The 15,800-nt window shown below is 43.9% G+C and overlaps 1 protein-coding gene across 1 annotated transcript in view; it reads right to left on the bottom strand.

Annotated features, from left to right (window-relative positions):
• LOC111865434 (sushi, von Willebrand factor type A, EGF and pentraxin domain-containing protein 1) overlaps positions 1-15,800 on the bottom strand; it is a 105,235-nt gene that overhangs the window by 69,894 nt on the left and 19,541 nt on the right. The gene's annotated exons all lie outside the window — the stretch shown is intronic.

Here is a 15,800-nt window from a genome sequence, read left to right as displayed (position 1 = left end):
CATTCCAGAAGATTTATAAAGCAGCTTCGAGCAAGCATTTAAAACATATAAAAATTATATTTTCTGCAAGTGACTACTTCTTGTACCAAGCCCTTCAATTCCATCTCAACGGGAAAACATTAGCGTCTTCCTGTTTAAGATTTGTTTGTGTACAAATCTTCGCCACTGTTCTAAAAGATACTGTGAAGTAGAGACCCATTGCTAGGCAGCGACTGCATAAACACTTTCCGGCGGAGACAGATTCTAGGTAAACATCCCGTTGCCAGGCAAAGCCTACAACAATACGCGATAACAGTAGACGTCCACTTCTAGGCAATGGACGTATTTTCCATGAGACCCGACCCGAGGCTGCACAGCCAGTAACCCAGGCCAGTTAGACAGAGAGAGAGTAGTGGATTAGTGTAGAGTGGTCAGAAGTCCAGAGTGTATCGTCGAATATAGTGATTACTGAAATGCTGTAACAAGTTGTATAAAGGTCCAGCAAATTCGATCATCAAATTCAAAAGTCGTTTTATAAACCACGCAAACCCCAAACACGTGACAATATTATTTCTTGCATATGTATACGAGGATGTTGAGCTGCTGAGGGTCTCCCAAATCCATCCCGGCTGTCCTCACTGCGGCGAGTGAGCTCCTGGCAGCACCCATAGTTGCCTGTATCTGACCAATCAACTACATGAAGCACAGACATTCAGAGGCTTACCGTTGCTCGGCTGGACAAGAAAAGTCTCACCTTTTTATGGAACCCAAATTTCTTTACTGTGTACACAGCAGCAACACTTCTTTATGAGCCACTTTTGCCCCTTCCCACCACTTACATTGTGATCTCTGCTTTCCGACTAACATTCTGATAAGACCTGTTATCTCTCCCCACGAGTGTTGTATGTCCTTCCCATATCGTTTTCCTGTTTTGATCGAAATGTATGGTGACCACAGATCACGGTGAATCTTGTTATTCAATTTCCTACGCCCTCCTGTGGCCTGCTCTCTGAGGTCCAAATATTCTCCTCAGGATTCTGCTCTCACGTACTTGCATGTCCGCCCCGATAGTCAATGCTGTCGACTGCGGCAAGACCGCTTGACAAGCATGTGTTCTTCAGTGTCGCTAATACCCGCACCAAACACGAGACGCCTTCTGGCGTCCGCGTAGATGAAAATGCTTGTGCTGTCTCGCTTCCGTTGTCTCCTCGTGTGAGTTCCTTACGCTTTCTACGTAGGCTAATAAGTAACATATGCAACCAGCCACAAGACACTAGGCGCACTTCTGTTCGAAAATACTCGTAACTACTGATATTACGGATTTATCAGACACAGCTCGCATGTTCACTCAATCTGTGTTCTAGTGGAGCCTGGTTCGAATCTTCTAACTGCAGGATGAACGCGAATGATGAATTAGGAAGGAAGTGCAAGGAGCGATCGTTACGTATTTTCCGGTTCTATCCAAGAGCTTGCTTGAAGAGACTGGGGGAGAACAAGAAAATGCAAAACAGTGGACTCCTGGAGCGAGAACAGGGCCCGGAACTTCCCGAATAGGAAGAAATTGTAATATTCGACCACCGGATTCAGTCACTGCACAGACTTATAAACACTTTCTCTTGTATATATTTTATTATCAGTAAAATGCTCCAAAGAGAAGTTCTATCTACCTGTTTCCTCCAACTAATGCCGAGGTGAAGAAAACGTGGATCTATACATCCACTCCCCCATACGTCATCATAGCGTAGTGTTTAATTAGTTAAGCACAGACACAACTTCACCTTTTTTTTTAAGATGTACCTACTTGCCTCAGACCCTGAACGCGCAGCTGTGAGGGTTAGGACAGGAAGATGAAAATGGGGACAGCATGAACGGAGAAGAGAGTATAAGAGGAGAGCAAAAGAGAAGGAGAAGTAAGAGAATGAAAGGGATAGGAGGAAGTAGAAGAAGAGGAAGATAACAAAAGGAAGAAAGAATACATGTAAAGGAGAAGTGGAAAGAGAAGAAAATTAAAGGAGGAAGGAAAGAAGATGAGAACGAAGTAGCTGCTGGCCTTTTGTGTTATCTCTGTGTCACATGATCAGAGCCTGAAAGGAATGCGTCTGGAACAAATTCAGACCTTACGCAGCAGAAGCTTACGCATGTAAAGCATAAATTACACTGAAGCGATATGGACTAACAGGAAATACAGCCGATAACATTTAATGCAGTTTAGAAGCTCCGTAACAGAATCCAAATAGATCCAATTCCGTGCTTGCGATAATACATGCATGGAGGCCAAAGAGTAATGCACTTCGTATAGAAGTTCTCGACTCTCGAAGAACACTTGCTACGCCTCAGAATGGTATTAATTTCGTGGTTTACTATAGCGCACACGTGAGTAAGAAGCCATGACTGCAGAAATGTAGGTCTCTATGTCAACATGAAGATGTGAATTGCCCACAGAGCATTACGCACTGAAGAACAGAAAATGAGTCGGCCAGCCGAGGGTGACGATTCACTGTTAGTTCAAGATCCTGCCGTCTCACAGCGGACATCTCCACTTCTGCGCATAACAGCTGTGACTAGGATAACTGGCTGTACTCTGGCTACTCGCAGTTCGATTCCTGGCAAGAACACGACTTTTGTATTTAGAGTTCCCACATTGAAGACTGAAGGCTTCACGCGTGTGACGTAACCTGGTTTGGAGACTAAGGGTACTTCGTATTCTGGGATGAAACGCCGTACAGCTCGGTAGAGATCCTTCGACGTTTCGGAAGAACGTATAGCATCCATCTTCAGGGTCGAAAAGTAAGCCGAGTCTGTTTCTTGCTTGTCTTACTCTTTCACCAACGTTTCGGAGGAACTTATAGCCTACATCTTCAGGTTCAAGTGATCAGTGATTAAGAATAGCTCTTTGTAATGGACCTAACAGAGTAGGTGTCTCCCTCTCACCTGAGGACGGAAAGAAATTCAATTACCGAAAAGTTGTGTTTTCTAGTTTGTAGAATACCGGACAATGGACAAAGTCCAAACCCCAGTAATTCTGAGTCTTATACACCATCGTCGGAACCTTTTATAGTCTACCTACGGCTCTGTTGGATCAGTTAGAAAGAGCTGACCCCAATCACTGGCTCTTTTTAACGGAACTAGAGTAGGTGTCTCCAGCCTCCTCACATGAGGTTGGCAACACAGCCAGTTTCCAAAACTTTGTTCTTAAGAATACCACACAATGTGCAAAGTCCAAAACACATTTAATCCCGACTTAAGATTCATGTTTCAGAATTTGAAACTTTTCGTTTCCTGCTAAATTATACAACATTTAAAAATTAGTCCTAAACTTTAGGTGAAAAGGTAACAAGCGGTGAAAGCCCATAGGGTTGTGAGACGGTGAGGCTCCCACATTTTCTCTAGACAGTCGGCTCACAGATTGCGGTGAGGTTGTCAGCCTTACCCGCCGGCCGCCCTTTACCTCCAGGAAGATTCCTGGTACTCATTTCTGTTCGAGACTGAGTCAACCCCAGAGCCACAGTGCGGCTGGAAGGATTAGGTCAATTTAAAAGATCTAATGACCTCATCGGGAACCGAATCTGCTACTTTCCGGCTTGTAGCTACCGCGTGCCCCAGGCACAGTACACAGAAGCTACTGAATATTTACAGGCTTTCATGGTGGTTGTGAAGAGGCGTGCCTTCTGAGGCGTACCGTCGTGTAGTCTGCTCAAAATTAACCGACGTGGAAGTAAGTTGCTTGTTACTAGTTCCATGCTGGTTTCTTGCCTGGATTATTCTTCTACCCTGAAAATTGGAGCGACATATTCCTCCGAAACATCGGTTGACTCTCAACGGACTACACTGTGTTATACCCAAGAAGAAGTCTTCCAAAATTATCTCTGTTTACTGGCTCATCAGTGTCCGACAATTCGAAATTTATGCGAATCCGTTTGACGTAATAAAGATTACTGTCTTATAAGATCTGACATCGTGTAGTCTGGTAGATATTTACCGACAGGTGGAGTGTACTGCCTCCATCTTCAGCATACCACAAGGTAGGTTTCCCTGAAAAGTCTGTAAATATCTACTAGTCTATACGTCGTCACGTACCAACAAATCTCCATAATGACCAACGCGAGAGCGCCAATGTCTCGTTTCGAATTAAACGGGCGACATTAACTTAGGAGACGCTAAGTTACTGAATTCCTTAACTGACAATTTCCTGTGTTAGGTCTGCAAATCTTGGGCTTCCATAAGATACATTGGAATTTCTCGTGAGATTTGAGGTTTTCTTGACCGTGGCCATCAAGAGTACTATCTTCTGGGATATGACGCCATGTAGTCTGGTAGAAGTGTACTTAAGTTTTGGAGGAACAAGGTGCCTCCATCCTCAGGACCACTCATAGATACTCTTGCTTCGCTTGACTGTTCAACCCTCAAGACAGAAGCAGTACGTTCCTCCCAGACATGGGTAAACCGGACTAGAGGAATCGCATACCATTTATGGAACTGACTGATTACCTGAGCGATTATTAACTTCTCAAGATGAATTCTGCTCCATACAATTGTTTTTTTTCATTTGGCGCTACAGCCCCAATTTGGGCCTTGGCCTACCTCCACGAAATTCTCCGTTTCACTTCGGTTTTTTTATTGCTAGTGGGGTGGGACTAAGTCCCTTTTACTGCGGCTACTTCTGGCCTATTGTACCAGCCCCACATGATAGGTGAGGGTGATTGTGGAGCAATTGGTGGAATGAAGATTGGCAGGGGAAACCGAAGTACTCGGAGAAAACCTGCCCCAGCTCCACTTTGTCCACCACAAATCCCACTTGACCAGACCCGGAATCGAACCCGGTGTGAAGCCAGCGAATAACCGCTTGAGCTATGACGCGGCCCTTTAACTTCAGTTTACTAGATCTCACACATCCGGTAGGATTCCTTGGGCGGGTGATCAGCTCGTCGCAAGACGTCTATCTGTACACAAACACAGAAAAACGCGAGCACACGCACACACACACACAAACAAACTGAACACACATATCCTGAGAGGGATTCGAACCCACGATCCCGGCTTCCGAGTGAGCGAAGACAGTGCATGCCTTAGAGCGCTCGGCTATCGTGATCGCCCATGCAGTTAATTAGTTAATTATTATATTTTCTTTCTAAGTACTTGATAATGCAGTACAGAAATTAGCCCTGATTTCGTTTAAAGAGAGTGGGTAAACATGGCACATCTGCATGACGCGGTGCTTAGACAGAGACAGCCTCACCTTGCACTACCTTACCACGAGATGTTTCGCGCAGATATTTAATGGCTTCTTGTCTGCACCTTAAATTGCGTTCCACTGGAGATGTACTTACTACCGCGGTGCCTCAGTCGGTATAGTGACAGACTATGCGCTGTATGGCCAAGGAATCGGTGTTCATTCCCGGTGTCAAGACCGGCTCTGGGTTGCACCCAGCTTTCCATACAATGGGTACTGGGAGCCCTCTGTTTGGGGGCAAAGCGGCAGGTGACCACTCACCTCATGTATTTCACAGGTCCAGAATGGTAGAGCTATACCTCTACTTCCCCACTGGTCTTCATGACCTGATTTTTCATTAGTGAAGATGAGCGATATGTGTATGTGTTTATGGGGGGTACGTGGTAGGGTAGTTGATTGAGGCACTATGCTAAAAGCCGGAAGACTGCGGGTTCCAGTCCCGATGAGATGGATTTTCTTTCAATTTACATAATTCCTCAAGCTGCACTATGAACCTGGGGTCAGCTCAGCCTCTAACAGAAATGAGTACCAGGAATCTTCCTGGGGGTAAAGGGCGGTCGGCGCGTAAGGCAGATAACTTTACCGCCATCTGTGAGCCGACTGTCTAGAAGATATGGGAGGCACAATCTCTCATAACCCCATGGGTCTTCACGGCCTGTTACAGGGATAGCTTTACCTTATGCGTCTATGAGTCAAATCAGAAAAATCGGGAAGTGATTATATATAGAGAGTTGGGTGTAAGGGACGTGATATATCAGGACATATTTCTCGAAAAGCTGAGGAAAATCATGGATCAGAACGCCAGTCTTTGGGTACAGATCAGAAAGGAAATTTCCGAACAGGAATTTGGAGTAGCCATTACATCATTCCTTGTATTCAGCTGCCAGTCTCAGGAAATTAACTGTACCTGGATGTTACTTCTCCTGCTTTCCCGCAGAGGCCAACTAACCCCACACAACTGTGGAATATAGGGCGCTCGGTCGTCCGTTCCGCCACGCGCTTCCGAGACGCGCCTCCAGCAGCCGTGACAGTGACGGCTCTGCTGAACCTATTACAACATCTTCATACTTTTCTTTGCAGAGCTTTATCGAATCTGGTGAGAATCTTATACTTCTCATTCTTATTTTTCCATGAGCATTCAGTCTGTCCATGTTGTATTCATCTCACACAAGAATACTAGTTCGAGTACCTCTCCTCAAGAAGTTGTCCAGTCACTCGGCTGTGCGAAGAGTTCCCAGTCTTTTATGGAACCGAAAGCTTACAAAAATTAAATTCGGTCAGTGGAGGGTGGAGTCCAATTGGGTTCACTCGGCATGGCAGCCATTGATTGTCCTATTATACCTGCCCGGGGTGATTATGATGATGGAGAATTTGGTGGAATGAAGATTGGCAGGGGAAACCGAAGTACTCGGAGAAAACCCGCCCCAGCGCCACTTTGTTCACCACAAATCCCACTTCACCAGATCCGGGATCGAACCCGGGCCGCCGCGGTGGGAAGCCAGCGACTAACCGCTTGAGCTATGGCGCTTCATTACCTTACAAAATGTCACATCCCAGAAAAGAGCAATATTCATAGGCACCGCTGTGAGAACCTTAGATCATTAATTTCCTTGTGTACTGGAACCGCCATTGGACTCTAGGCAACAGCAGTTGAACATAAACCACACGTTAAGAACAGCGCCACGTATTTAAGGTGTGACCACAGAAGGGTTTGGATTGATGGCCGGATTTATTGCACACTTACACAAGTCGTTACCATACTTCACAAATCATTATATGAAACACTATGTTTTCTCAGTCTGTTACAGTCTTCAATAGCCGCTGCTTGGTAACAGATGTTAACAATGACTTACTCTGTCTCCGCACAGAACTACTGACAACAGTCAACTGAACTCGAGTGCCCCGATTGTTTTCTAAATAATTCTTCGGAAGGGATCACATAGAAAACACCGCTCTTTGATTGCTGCGTAAGTGTTTGTTTCAGCGGGAACGTGTTAACCGAGTCGTTGCTCATAAACGGTCGTTTTATATTTGCATGGCAACGGCTGTACATGCTACAGGCTGTACTCGCCCGTAACGAAGGAAGAGCGCATCTGTGAACTGTGGGTGTAGGCAGGTTTCACTATGGCCCATACTATGGACTGATCCCTTTACAGATTCGTACAAGAAGGGAGCCTGGATAGCTCAGTCGGCATAGCGATGTCCTACAGGTTGGAAAGCCGAGGCGTCGCCGTTTAGTTCCTGACAGGGGCAAATAATTTCTCTCCTCCTTACAAGGCACATCCAGCCTCCTATCCGATATGTATGGGGGGATCTTTCCTCAGGAGTAAGCGATGAGGGTATGAAATTAACTACTCACCTCTATCTAGTGCCGAGGTTAAGAATACATGGAGCTTTACCCCCACTCCGTCATACTTCTCAAATACACAGTGCTAAGAGAATTACGTCGGAGAGTTTCATGGAGGTAGGCCTAGACCCAAATTGGGGCTGTAGCGCCACAGGAAAAAAAAAAAGAAAGAGAATTACGTATGTACAAGGACACTCAGAAATAATTATGGACAAAGGAACACGAACAAACTTGCCCAACGAATGCTACATGGAAACGTGGACCTGTTTAAGTTTTGCTTCTTCGTACTGCAGTTCAATTACGTGTTAACACCGAAAACTGACTCTTAACCAAAAATCCTACTAATCCTAGTGACAGAATAGACAAACCGGATTTGAAATATACACATGCCGTTCCTTCTAGTTTGCATAACACCGTTGCAGCAGTTTAAAAGCGTTCTACAACACGCCATAAGCATTCCTGTTTCTCTTCTGTTTGCTTGGCACACTCCGTTTTCTCTGAGTTGCTCTCACTCGTATTCATGTGTTACTGTGTCTACAACATCCTCAAGTGCGCGTCACCGCCAGATAATGGCGCTGATCGCTGCCTCGTTTCAAAGTTACTACGAGTGTTTCCTATCTTCAACGTACAGTGACAACTAAAACTGTTATACCGGAGACCTCATTGAGCATGCAGGGCTTTTCTTCCGTATGGTTGCCTATTCAAGGTGTGACATACCTTCAAAGATGTCTTGGACAAAGTTTAGTAGCATAACGGGGTCAACACATAAAATTATATCCGATTTTAAAGTCTTTGGTGCGCGCGATTTTCTATGAACCCACCAGGTTCCCCCCCCTCCTCCTCATCATCATCATCACAACCGTCGTCATCATCATCAAGGTCTAGGCCTTTCGTTCTGTAAGTTCTGCTGATCCAGCGTAAACTCTGACGTCCAATGCATCTTGTTCCACCAGGTCACCAGGTGTACAGCCCATTAACAGTTTTGGAATGGCTTCCGGTTCCAGTCTTTCAACACGATGAATCCAATTAGGTCCAATATTCTGAATTCTAATATTTAAATTGAACATGTCTAGTTCGTTTCTAGTTACTGCGTTACTGAAATTGCTTTTTAATATGTATCATCTGTGGTTTTCTGACCCTTCCGTTCAGATTTCCTGACTAAAATTCTGTACGCATTTCTCATCTGTGCCATCGTGTTACACAAATATATCTGTGTGTTGGACGTAAGGTTCCCGCAACGGCAACTGTGAACATCACGACCTTCTGTGTTGAAATCCTGATCTAAAGACGGAAATCAGCTTGCCGCTTTCTTGTCTCCAGATGGAGGAGACATGCTCCTCAGAAACGTCACACGTTTTCCAAATTACACGGCGTCAGAACCCAGAATATCGCACTCCTCAAAGGTGTTCATATGATTACTTCAGGAAAACCTAATGGAACGGCTTCTACATTGTTTCAGTGAAGTCTGTGGAGGTTCTGTGGAAGCCGCGATAGCTCAGTCGGTATAGAGACGGGCTATGGGCTGGGGTTCATTCCCGACAGGGTCAATAAATTGTTCTCGTCTCCACAGTGCCCATACCGGCTATGGGTCCCACCCATCCCCCATCCAATGGATAGCAGGGTCTCTTTTCCCTGTTGAAATTGTCAGGTGTATGAATCCGACCACTCACTTCCACCTACCACCGGGACCAAGAATGGTGGAGATACACCTCCACTCCCGCGTAAGTCGTCATGGCGCAGTGCTTAATTAATTAAGCTCAAGGACATACTATACTTTACTTTGCTTTATCTTTCATGGTGCTGTGCCAAACAGCAAATGAAAAGTGATACAAGCCCCGCGTTTCAGAAGTAGTGGAAGAACCAACCCCTCTCCCCAATGGAAATACACGTACAGATCTGTGCAGATCAAGGTCTGAGACAGAGGCGGGCCCCTTTTCCGTTCCATTGGTGCTATATATTTTGGTTCCGTTCGTATCCAAACAGAATGACGCCAATATAGGGTTACATCCAGTTCTTCAGACGCAAAACCTTGTAACTAAACACAGTGCAGCAAAGTTATTCTGACAGTCGGTCATCTGGTCACAAAGCTCCGCTCCCTTTAATAAAGCTGTGTAAACAAGAGACAGCTACTTGTCTGTATCCTGAGACAATTCGGAGCAGCCCACTTCCTCATACTACGTTTATTTAAGATGCATTTGAATATTATCCTCCCATCCATGTCAAAATATTTCAAGCGGTCTCTTCTCTTTTTTAGATGTACTCATTTCTCATCTCCCCAATGAGTGCTACATGTTTCACCAATCTCCTTCTGCTCGGTTTGATCATCCAAAACGTGAAGAGCAACAATTACGGCGTTCCCTATTAAACAAATTCATTTTTTATAACAGAACCCAATTGCTAATACAAAAGTTCGTTAACAAGTACAATACTACGTAAACCCCCCAACGGGTATATCCATTTCAGTAGTAAGGTATTGTTTGATGGCTGTTCTCTACGAATCTTTCTTATCAAAATTTTGTATATATTCCTTGCTTCACACTTCCAACTCGGCTGCAGTTCCTTTATTTGGTTACTCTAACAATACAAAGCTTCGTAAAACAGAATAACAGTTTGAATACGTGGATATATATGTTTGGACTGATGTTATGAACGCGCCTGCGTCTCTCGGCAACTTTATAACTCGTCTTAATATTCACTCGATTCACACACATCTAAGGGAGTAACGGAGAAAACAGCAGAACGGATGAGCATAATAACTGTTTCTTCATTACATGCGTTATTTGAACTAGCTGTGTATTAACTTTAAACGATAATATTTCTGTAGTATATGTTGTAAGAAATGTAATATAATAGGCATAATGTTTCCATCACGACTTAACCATATTTTTCTTTGCCAGGGCTATACTATGCTGCAGATATATTTCATTTCTACTGAATTGTCATCAATTCACGCTTTATAAGCCTTTACACCTATACAGAATATTGGGGTGTAGGTTTCAAATCACAGCTAAGGATAGGTAACAAGTGTAACTGAAGAAATCTCTACAGCAAGGCATGCACTGATGACAAATCAACAGAAGTGAAACAAGTCTCTGATGATAAAGACATTCATGGTGTGTCCAGAATCCGTTAGGACTAATTTTCTTAAAATTTTGCCCTACAATGCCATCTGTTGGCGAGTTGTGGCGTTAAGATTTTTGAAGTTTCAGCTGTGGCTGTCTATAATTTCAAAGCACAAGCATCGCTGCATCATGTGTTCTGACCTTGAATGTAACAGTACTGTTCTGACGCTCGTCGGAAAATGGCTGTTGAACAGAGAGCCAACTTCAAATTTTGTTTGAAGTTAGGCAAAACAGCCGGAGAAGCGTACGAAATGATGAAACGTGTGTACGGTAGTGATTGTTTGAGTCGCTCGAACATTTTTCGATGCTATGCTGTATTTCGTGACGGCAGGGAGGACATTGAAGACGCTCCACATGTATCAAAGCCGAGAACAAGTCGCACTGAAGAAAATGTGGAAAAAGTGACCGAAATCCTTGCATCAGACAGATGTGTTTCTGCAAGACTCATCGAGGAGCTTTTGGGAATGCCAAAAAGTACTGTGCATCAAATTTTAACCGAGGATTTGGGCGAACGGAAGGTCTGTGCGCAGTTTGTACCGCACGCGCTGTGAGGCGATGAAAAACATGCCAGAGTGGAACACTGCAAATACATGTTACGGTCGTCCCAAAGTGATACAAAATTTACAAAATCGATTTTTACTGGTGACGAGACATGGTGTTTTCAGTATGAGCCTCTCTCAAAGCTGCAGAGTGCAGCGTGGTTGAGCCCAAATAAGCCAGCCGAAACCAAAGAAAGTGCTCAATTCCAAAGGAATTATTCGTAAGGAATTTCTGCCAGAAGGTCAAACTGTGAATTCTGATTATTATCTCGGAGTCCTCAATCGTTTGTGGGCGAGAATTCTTCGAATTCGACCTGAATATCGAGAGCAAGGTTCCTGGTAGCTCCTCCACGACAATTCCTCGCCCCACAAATAGAAGATCGTGCGCAATTTTTTGGCCAGAAAAGGGATCGGAGTCCTTTATCATCCTCCGTATTCGCCAGATTTGGCTCCAGCAGATTTCTGGTTGTTCCCAAAAGTTAAGTTGGCGATGACAGAAGACCGTCACGACACCATCCAGGGCATCCAAAGGGAACGTACCGCAGTTGTAAATGCGATTCCACAAAAGGAGTACAGTGACTGTTTTCGAAAATTTTTTAATCGATTCCAGCTATGTATTGATTCAGAAGGAGATTATTTTGAATGAAAAGAGTGAAATTTTGAAAATAATTCATGTCTTGTATTTTTAATGAACACAGTCCTAACAGAACCTGGACACACTGTGTATATTGTGAAGGTACCAGACCTGTAACAGGCCGTGAAGACCCATAAGACGTCGAGGCTCCCACATTTCCTCTAGATAGTCGGCTCACAGATGGTGGTAAGATTGTCAGCCTTAAGCGCCGGACGCCCTTTACCACCCAGTCATTTCTGTCAGAGGCTGAGTCGACCCCAGGGCCATAGAACGACCGGAAGGATTAGGTACATTGAAAAAATCCACTTCATCGGGACTCGAAACCGCATCCTTCAGGCTTGTAGCATTGTGCCTCAACCAACTACGCTACCGCGTACCTCACAATTTTGATTCAATCGCCCAAACAATGCTTTACGCGGAGTACAAATTAAGAAGCTCCACATTATGTATTTCTCTTACTCTTATTTTTATTTTGTTCTTGTTCTTCCCTTGGAGTGAGAGACCAAATTTCACACCAACATAATGAGTGTCTTGGTACTTTATAGGCATACCATAGTGGTCCCCCACGAAAGAATGCTGTGGCTGAACATGGGGTCAGTAGGTCTCTGATACAGTGGGGGTGACCTACAAGTGTGCGTCATTAACCCGTGGGCGCACGTTCATTCACGGCTGTTCCATCTACCTTGGCTTTCAACTAACCACACACCCAGATTCCGGATGTACATGACTGCCTTCTGACTGTGTTCATGTACTTTCTACACCATAACGAAAGGCTCTGGGAAGAACATGACACCTATTTTATTTTTCAGACTTTTCATTCCACATGGTGAGGCGAGTAACAACTACAAAGTGAGAGGCCCACGTACAAAAATTTGTGATCCACTTCTATGCATAATTTCCACCAAGTACACATACCAACTACATTAATCTTCGAATCCCTTAGTTTACTTCGTGACGGAAATTCAGACCGCAGCCGCCTCACAAAAGAAATTAGTGTGGCTTGTGTTGTTTTCAGGCACTAAAAATAAGCGCAGCCCAGGTATTATTTTTTATGATTATTCTTAGTGGGGTGAGATTGAGTCCACTTGGTACTGCGGCCACTTCTGGCCTATTGTACCAGCCCCAGATGGTAGGTAAGGGTGATTGTGGAGCAATTGGTGGAATGAAAATTGGCAGGGGAAACCGAAGTACTCGGAGAAAACCTGCCCCAGTGCCACTTTGTCCACCACAAGTCCCACATGACCTAACTCGGGCTCGAACCGGAGACACCGCCGTGGGAAGCCAGCGACTAACCGCCTGAGTTATGTCACGGCCTTAGCTCCAGCTATCTCATGTAACCCACCAGACGGTTTCAGAGTAATGCGTAATGCTGTTATCGATTCTTATTGGTAACATCTGAAATAAATATGGCATCAGATGACGAAATGGTTAGGCATGACTAACTAACTAACTAACTAACTAACTACACAGAGCCGAGTCCTTCAGAAATCGCTAGTCACTCATCTACTCAGGAATTTCCCAACAATTTATAGAAACCGAAGTTTCATTACAGTGTGCACAAGAGCCCTACACCGGTCCCTATCTCGAGCAAGATTAATCCATTCCATACCAACCCATTTTATTTCTCTAAGATCAATGTCAATATTATTCTTCCACTACCACCTAAATCTTTCTAATTGTTTCTTTTCTTCTGGCATTGCCACGAGTGCTACATGGCCTGCCCATTTCATCTTCCCTGACTCATCACTCTTATTACATTCGGAGCAGTACAAGTTACGAAGCTCCTCACTGTGCAGGTTTCTCAAGCTTCCATCTGTCTTGGGTCCAAATATTGTTCTCAGCGCCGTTCTCTAGCACCTGCAGTCTGTGTTCTTCCCTCAATGTCAGACACCAAGTTGCACATCCATACAAACCACTAGTAAGGTTAGGCATCCCCGTGATAACAGCGCTATCAGCATAATCAGCGATAAATCACTGTCTAAGCCGCTCTGCCATGAACTGTACAGTGAGGTATCGAAACCTGTGGCAGCAGTGAAGAGGAACAGCTGTCTACAAAATATATTTCCAAGTGGGAATGAATTCTCCGCACAGAGACTTTCTTGAAAGTCAACGTGACAGAATGGCTGAAGAGACGTAATTCTCTAAAAATTTATGACAATGACCGATTCAGTAATCCAATATTACGTTGGGTACTCTCCATTACCTCAGGTAGGCCTCATGTTGAATTTACATTTCGTAGACTGCTGCTACTCCCACCTTTAGGAGACTGGCTGTCAATACATTGACATCTTCTTGTTATTTTCTTATTTTTATCATCAGTGGCGGTGATTGGTACCGAACCGAGGCCCTTAGAGTACATTGAGACTGGTATGCTAACGATACGACTACCGGAGTTGCCATGAACTTTAGAAAGAAGAAAGTAACAAAACGCCTTTGTACTGGTGCGCTCAGTTGCATGTGCTTTGCATGCCACACAGTATATATAGCTCTTCACGTCATCCACGTAACTTGCAAAGAAACAGTATACAAAATGCTGGCTTGCACCTGACTCGTATTCCGGAAGTGATGTGATCGCCATGATAAATAAATGTGAATAAGGAGTTCCGGGCTAATTCATTCTGGTTTACTTTCTTATTGCAGACTTGCCAGTCTCACAGACCTTGTGCTGTGTGTTGTTATGACTTGTGTACACAGGGAAAATGATTGGACCTGCTTATGTAGCTCATGGGCTAATGTGCTTCATTCGTCCGGAAATCCGAATCAACATATCGGTATAGACTTTTTATTTTACAGCCATTAAAATGCTAATTGTATTAATTGTAAATGCATATATTTTACATTCTCCACGTCTCAATGATAACTGTGATTTGTGTTAATGGAATTATTATTATTATTACATTATATAAATTTACTTGTTATGTATTTTGTTTGTCTGTTTTATTTCTTTTCTATACTGACGTTCATTTTGTAATTGGCCTTTGGGCTGTTAGCACATAAATAAATAAGAATTGAATTATATGACAAAAATAATTAGCAGTAGCAGTGGTGGCGGTAGTAGTAGTAGTAGTAGTAGTAGTAGTAGTAGTAGTAGTAGTAACAGTGGGTAGCAGTAATGGGTAAGCTTAAAACGTAAAGTTTTTAAACATTCACAGATGTTAACATTGCAGTTTAGGCAGACATGCTACACTCAGTTGCGGTTTATTGTTATTATTAGTGAGTTTAAAGCGTACTCAGGTATTCTGACCGCCAAGTTCTTGCTTAGCGGACACTCAGTGACACCAGCCGGTGTAGCATGTTAGTGAACAGGGTATGGTGAACAGACACGCTCTGAGGGATTTTAAAACTTAATTTTTTAATGAAGTTTGGTTCTTTAAATGAAATCCCCAATAGCAGACATGCTTTGCTTCAATGCAGTGGAGCAGTTTGAAAGGCCGAAGACGTGAATAAAGCTACAAACTCCTTCCGGGAAGGCACAAACTTTAGACTCGCAGCAGAGCTTCTCAGAGCACCACGAACATGCCTGCAATTCCTCAGGGCAATACCACGAAATCAGAAAGTTTCCAAACCGTATTTATTTCTGGCAACAGCAATTGTTCAGCTATATGATATATTGGTGGCCCTGTTCACCCACTGGCTTTCGGGTGAATCGAAAAATGTACAGTGTTTACATAATAAGGTGCAGCATTTCAGGTTGGGATGCAATTACAATAGAAACAAGAAATTCTGACAAGTACTTCGATATGACACGGGCCGCACAGAAAACAACGCGAAAAACGGCTCTTGTATTGTTGCATGTGCATTAGTTGCCCAGCAACCAGGCTTTTGCTAGCAGCGATAGAAGGGAAGGAAAAGACAGACAGCACGTTATCTCACAAGTATCCTTTCATTTTTTCAAAATACGGAAAATAGACTAAACATATATATTGTTGGGAAAGGGCCGGCCTTACAA

This window comes from Cryptotermes secundus, unplaced genomic scaffold (assembly GCF_002891405.2).
Source record: "Cryptotermes secundus unplaced genomic scaffold, Csec_1.0 scaffold2380, whole genome shotgun sequence".
Classification (NCBI taxonomy): Eukaryota; Metazoa; Arthropoda; class Insecta; order Blattodea; family Kalotermitidae; genus Cryptotermes; species Cryptotermes secundus.
The sequence above is the reverse complement of the archived record's forward strand: the minus strand, read 5'-3'. Positions and strand labels throughout refer to the sequence as shown.